Source organism: Grammomys surdaster, unplaced genomic scaffold (genome assembly GCF_004785775.1).
Source record: "Grammomys surdaster isolate TR1022 unplaced genomic scaffold, NIH_TR_1.0 145, whole genome shotgun sequence".
Lineage (NCBI taxonomy): Eukaryota > Metazoa > Chordata > Mammalia > Rodentia > Muridae > Grammomys > Grammomys surdaster.
The window spans coordinates 1,381,983-1,389,238 of NW_021604603.1; positions in this window are offsets into that span (position 1 = coordinate 1,381,983).

Genomic DNA, 7,256 nt, shown 5'->3' on the forward strand with positions numbered 1-7,256 from the left:
TAATCAAGGAGACATCTGTCTCTATACTGTTTGGTTTTCATTGCTATTTGTTCGCTTTTTGTTTTTTTTCTTGAATTCTCTCTCTCTCTCTCTCTCTCTCTCTCTCTCTCTCTCTCTCTCTCTCTCTCTCGCTGTCTTTTCAGAGAGGTGAGAGAACACCTGGAGGATGGAATTAGGGCTTCCCACAGGCTAAGCACTCTACAACTGACCTGCACCCTCAACCCCTTCTTAGTGATATTTGTGGGCAGGTTCTTGTAGAACAGTTTGGCTGGAGCTCACTTTGCAGCCCAACTGACCCTCAAATATATTATAATCCTCCTGTCCTGACATCCCAAGAGCTGATCTTACAGGAGCAAGCCAGTGTCCCTGGCTTTTAGTGATTCTCTAAGCTCCTGGCATGTTTAGTATACCAATCTATCATCCCATGTGTCACAAAAATGTTCCACAGTCCATGGATTGTAAGCAGAGTAATCTTAGATTTCTTCATGATGAATCTGCTTGCAGTAGCTGAAGCTCTAGGTTAGAAAGTTTAGATTCAGCCAGGCAGTGGTGGCGCACACCTTTAATTCCAGCACTTGGGAGGCAGAGGCAGGCAGATTTCTGAGTTCAAGGCCAGCCTGGTCTACAGAGTGAGTTCCAGGACAGCCAGGGCTACACAGAGAAACCCTGTCTCGAAAAAACAAAAAAAAAAAATTTTTAAAAAAGAAGAAAGTTTAGATTCTGTTACAGAACCTGTCTGGACTTATTGTGGACTGTTTTTAAAGGGTAATGCTGCCTGTTGTACCTACCACAGATCACAGAGGAAGCATAAGGGTGTCTGTTACAGTGGTGTAAGCATGGATTAGGGAATGGAAAAGGCAGAAACTGACTTGGATACGGCTTCTCCCCATCTCCCCCCCCCAAAAAAAATCTAGAACCTTGATCCCAGATGTACTGAGGTGTTAGGACTGTTTAGAGGTGGGGCCTAGTGGAGGCCATTAACTCATAGAGGTGGCACCCTCATAAATAGAGAGGAATGTCTTTCTCTGGAGGCTGTGTTATATCTCCTGGGACTGCACTGCGTTAATTACCACCAAGAGTGAGTTGACAGGGTGGGAAAGCCTCCCTCCCCACGCCCAGGCCTCTCCTCTCCCTCACAGATACTCTCTTCCACAGGCCCCAGGTCTCAGCTTGCTCTCTCCCTCTTTCACTTTTCTACCATGAGCTGAATAAACATTTAAGGTGTTCAACCTCACTAATCATCAAGAAAATGTTAATCGTGGGTAGAGAGATAGTTCCTCGGTTAGGAGCACTGGCTGCTTTTACAGATGACCTGAGTTCAGTTCCCAGCACCCACATGTAGGCTCACAGCTATCTGTGTCTCCAGTTCCAGGGGATCCAACACCTTCTGACTTCTCTGGGCACCAGACACACACATGATGCACATACACACATGCACTCATACACATATAAAATGAATCTATGCATTCATATCAAATAAATCTTAAAAAAAAAATTCTTTTGGTTTTTCAAGACAAGGTTTCTCTGTATAATAGCCTTGGCTGTCACAGAACTCACTTTGTAGACCAGGCTGGCCTCAAACTCACAGGAAACTGCCTGCCTCTGCCTTCTGTGTGCTGGGATTGAACTTGTGTGCTACTATCCCCAGTTTAAAAACAATTTTTTTAAATAAAGAAAAAAGAAAGAAAGAAAAGAAAATGTAAATCCGAATCACAGTGAAATATCACCTCTACCTTGCAACGGCTAGCATCAAAATGGCAAAAGATAAGAAGTGTTGGAGAGGGCTGGGAAAAGGGGATTTCTTATGTAGTATTAGTGGAAATAAAACCGGACACAGCCATTATGGTAACAATATAAACAGTCCTTTAAAATTTCTTTTAAAAATTAGGGCCAGAGAGATGGTTCAGCAAGTAAAGCCATTGCTACCAAGCCTGGTGATGACAGCCTGTGTTTAGTTCCAGGACACACATGATAGACAGAGAGTGCCAACTCCAAGTTATCCTCTAACCCCCACAGGGATATCCTGGCACACGTATACCCTGGCATACACAGGGTGTATATGTGCCTGTATAAACAATAAAAAAGTAAATTATATAGTTTAAAATTTTAAACTTTGTCATTTGACACATATGCAAATGAAACAATCAAGGAAACAGAGAGGTGACTGAGACCTATAATCATTATGGCATTTCTCATAGTAGCCAAGATACAGGTTATATGTCTATTGATGGTTATCGGATAAAGAAGATGCGACATCCATAATAATGGAATATTATTCGTCATTTAAAAGAGATCTTATTTACAACAACATGGAGGATATTATTCAGTGTGAAAAAAATCAGATACCCAAAAACAAATATTTCACTTACATGTGAAAACTTGAAAACTGTTGAACTCATGGGAAACAGTAGAAAAGTTCCCGTAGGGCAAAGGTAGGGGACGTGGGAAGATGATAGAAGGTAGCAATCTTCAGTTATAAGATGGATATATTTTATAGACCTAATAATGTACAGTATAATGACTGCAGTTAATAGTGGTGGATTGTCTTCATGAAGTGTTCTAGGAGAATAAGTCTTAAATATTCTCACCACACCACATACAAAGTGACAGGCATCTCAATTTGACTCTGGTGATCATTTCATGATGTCTCCTGAATATTATGTACTACTTAAATATTTACAGTTTTTACTCGTCGGTTATATCTCAATAAGTTTGGTGGTATAACCGACAGAACTGGGGGTATCAAAGAATGTGGGTAAGAAAGACCATTTGTTTGGCATAAGCAAGCTGAGCTTCAGGAGCTTCTGGATACCCAAGTGGAAATGTGTGTGTTTTAGACAGTGTGATCCTGGGCTGGAACACAGAATTGAGGAAAGCAGCAGCACAGGCTGCTAGAAGCACACCCATAAGGCTCACAGCTGGAGTGAATGCCTTAGGGAAAGAGAAACAGCATCCGGAACATGCACGGCAAGCCGGCTGTGTGCCTGCCTCCTGCTCGCCTTCCTCTGAGCTGTGGATGATGTTAACTGTTTCCTTGGTGGTTTCTACCGGAGGAATAGAGTCGCTGCTGTTGGAATTTGAGGGTTTTTTGTTTGTTTGTTTGTTTTTGTTTTCTGTAGAGAAAACAATGTGATGCCACCCAATGCACACAGTGCTTCATAGATATGAACTACATCCTTAAGAGACCCCGTTTTTATCTTTTGTTATTCTGCTGACCTTGTAAAGTGGGAAAGAGCCAATATTATTATCTTCCCTTTGCTGATGAAGGCACTGCCCAGTACGTTTGAAATTTGTGATCATCTAGATAGTAAACCACAAAGCTCTGTCAGGTATTTTTTTTTAATATAATATTTTTTTAAATTTTGAAATTTTCACCAGGAGGCGGTGGTGCACACCTTTAATCTCAACACTTGGCCAGAGGCAGAGGCCAGCAGATTGGAGTTCGAGGCCAGCCTGGTCTACAGAGTGAGTTCCAGGACAGCCAGGGCTACACAGAGAAACTCTGTCTCAGAAAACAAACAAACAACCTCAAACAAAGAACAACAACAAAGAACAAAACAACAACAAAAATAACTTTTTAAAGAATGTACTACAATGTATTTTAATTGTATTCACCTTTACCATTCATAACTGCTCCCAGACCCCTCTCTCCTCCCTGCCCCACCTCTAAACTTTGTGTCATCATTTTTTTAAAACTGTTTTTAGGGAGCTGGAGAGATGGCTCAGTGGTTAAGAGAACTGGCTGCTCTTTCAGAAGTCCTGACGTCAATTCCCAGCAACCACACAGTGGCTCACAAACCTCTGTAATGAGATCTTGTGAGGGTCCTGATTTGCCAAAGAGTGAATGGGACTCAAAGGGTATGTAGATGCAAAGAGTGTTTAATCTGCAGACGTCCAGCATGCAGGAGCCTCCCATTACCAGAATAGAAAGACACCCAAGTGAGCTTGCAGGCCTGATTTACTTAAAGCACATTAGGGAATTCCTGGGTAGGTGACCTCTATGTTAATCTGTTGGATCCATCTCTACGGGCATCCCATTGCCAGGGTGTGGGGGCTGGAAACTTGCTGGGAACTGATATTGAGGAAGTAGCTGAGGAAGTCTGGAAACTGCTGCTGACCCATTGTCCTTGCTTCAGGGCAGGTGACTGGGACATTCCATTACCTGGGGACAAAGGCTGGAGCCTGGGGTTTTTCTAGTAATTGCCTGAGCTTGCCTGGAGTTGCCCAGTTTTTAGGCCTAGTCTCCTTAACTCCCAGTCTGAAGTCTGTCAGGGGATCAGCCTAGCCTTCTCAATCTGATGCCTTCTTCGGGTGTTCATGAAGACAACATACTCATGTACATAAAATAAGTAAATAAATGTTTTAAAAATATTATAAAAAATGATAATTTATTTTTATTTTATGTGCACTGGTGTGTATGTGTATGTGCACTGGTGTGCCTGTGTGTATGTCTGTTTGAGGATGGCAGATCTTAGACTTAGAGTTACAGACAGTTGTAAGCTGCCAAGTGTGTGCTGGGAATTGAACTTGGGTCGTCTGGAACCACTGAGCCATCTCTTGTGTCATCTTTTTAAATAACGCATTGAATCCAGTTTGTGTCGCTCATGTGCTCCTGGATATAGGACCATGCTCTGTAGGATGATAGACCTGCCGGAAGCCACACCCTTAAAAGAAAATTGACTTTCCCTCCCAGAGAAGTCATCAACCATCCACAGCTAGTTCTGTTAGGAATGGGGGTGGAGGGACTCGTGAAGCCCTTCCCTCTCCATGTGAGAGTGTGTGAACGGGCTTGTTGTTGTGCAGGCCTTAAGCAGATAACTGTACCTATTGTGAGTCCATAAGTGCAGTGGAGTATTCATGCCCAGAAGACATGGTTCACTCCAGCAGTCCCTGGCTTCTGATTCTAAAAACCCTTTCACCCTGTCTTCTGCAACAGTCCTGAGCCTTATGGAGAGGGTGATCTAGACACCCGATTTGTAGCTGAGCACTCCCCTAACATTTATCATCTGAACTCTGACTAACTGTAGTTTCCGTGATAACCATTGTCTACTCCGCAAAGGAACATCTCTGGTCGGATCTGAGAGCTGCATGAACCCGTCTGAGGGACACAAACTTAAAGTGCACTTTGGTACTATGTCCATTTAACAGAATAATAGAAGCAGTTCACCCTTGGGGCCTAAGCACCTTAATGATGAGCTCTTGGCTGGATTTAGTAGCAGGCATCTGTTTCCCCCTGTGGAGCAGGCCTTAAATCCAATCAGAAAGTGCTTGCTTACTCCTGAAATCCAATCAGAAAGTGTTTGCTTCCTCCTGTAATATCCATGCCACTATTAGGCCCACGGCTATATCTTGTCGAGATGGTCATTATTCAAGTTCAAAGGATTCGCAGCTGGCATTTTTCCTACCGCAGCCTGCATAGCACCTTCCAGTACTGCGAAAGCTGCCCATCAGGAAGGGCACTTCCTGGTCAGTACCAACTTGATTTTTCTATCTATAACCAATGAGTGTGGTGTCTTGAGCAATAGGGTCTTCCATCAAGCTCTGGTTGTATTGTTTTGGAGGTCTCTGGAACACTTCTGACCAACAACTTGAGGGGAAGTACCCCATGTTTGTCACTGGTCTTTTTTTTTTTCTTTCTTTTTTGACAACCCATAGCTTCTGGGGACAACATAATCCTCTGTGTAAGGTAACTCCAACTAAACTCTTTAATGAAAAAAAAATCAATAATATAAAATTATAGGTTCCCATATGACCTTTTCAAACATCCTAAATGTTAGGCAATCCTCCCTGTGTCCCTCCTTGGGCTCCACCATCCCATTCCTTTCCCCACTTAACTGGCCCTCCCATTATTTCTATCTTCCCTTAATAACATCTGTGTTCTACTATCTCTCCTGCCTTAAGGTATCTCTTCCGTCTCCAGACCTTATTTTCTGGATTCTACAAGCACTCTAAATTAAACACGCAAATCCAAATATCTAACCCTAAGTTCTACTTATGAGTGAGGACATGCACCATTTATCTTTGGGTTACCTCATTCCATATGGTGTTACCTAGATCAATTCATTTACCTGCAAACTTCAACAGCTGAACAGAATTCCACTGCATATGGGATGTCTAGATTGTTTCACATGGCTATTGTGACAGCTATGAGCATGGACGAGCTGTAGTAGGAAACTTTTCCCTTTGGGTATACGCCCAGGAGTTGTACAGCTGAGTCATTTGATAGATCTATTTCAAGTTTTCTCATAAAGCACCTTACTGATTTCCATAGAGGCTACACCAGTTTGCGTTCTTACCAACAATGCATGAGGGTTCCGTTTCCCTCTACAGCCTGCCCAGGATGTTGGGGGTCGGGGAGAGTTCTTTTTTTTTTTTTTTTTTCGAGACAGGGTTTCTCTGTGTAGTCCTGGCTGTCCTGGAACTCACTCTGTAGACCAGACTGGCCTCGAACTCAGAAATCCGCCTGCCTCTGCCTCCCAAGTTCTGGGATTAAAGGCGTGCGCCACCACTGCCCGGCCTGATGGCTTACTTTTAAAAACATTTCTTAGCCATTTGTGTGCTAAGAACTCTTCAATTCCACTACCCATGTACGTATTTGAGAGACAGTGTGTGTGTGAGGGACTGGGAGGCTGTTGAGACAGGGTTTCTCTGTGTAGCCCTGACTGTCCTGGAACTCCCTCTATAGACCTGGCTGGCCTCAAACACAGAGATCCACCTGCCTCTGAGATTTTTAAAGGCATTTGCTACTACCACAGGGCTCTGTTGTCCACTTTTTAAGTGGGTTATTTGTTTTCCTGGAGTTTAGTTTTCTAGTTTCTTGGCTATTGTAGACACTAATTCTTTCTAGAAAATTACAGCTAGAAAAGATTTATTTGTTCTTATTCTGTATGGCTGTCTCTTTGGTTAACTAACAGTTTCTTTTGCAGCACAGTAGCTCCTTTATTGTATGCAGCCCCACTTGTTGAATGTTGATCCTGTCCCTGAACAACTGGTATCCTGTTCAGAAAGTTCCTAATTGAGACTGACGTGGTCTCTTCTATAAGTTTTAGGTCTAACATTAAGATCTTTGATCTGGGCTGGGCGGTGGTGGCGCACGCCTTTAATCCCAGCACTTGGGAGGCAGAGGCAGGCGGATTTCTGAGTTCGAGAGTTCGAGGCTAGCCTGGTCTACAGAGTGAGTTCCAGGACAGCCAGGGCTACTCAGAGAAACCCTGTCTCGAAAAAACAAAAAAAAAAAAAAAAAAAAAAAAAAAAGA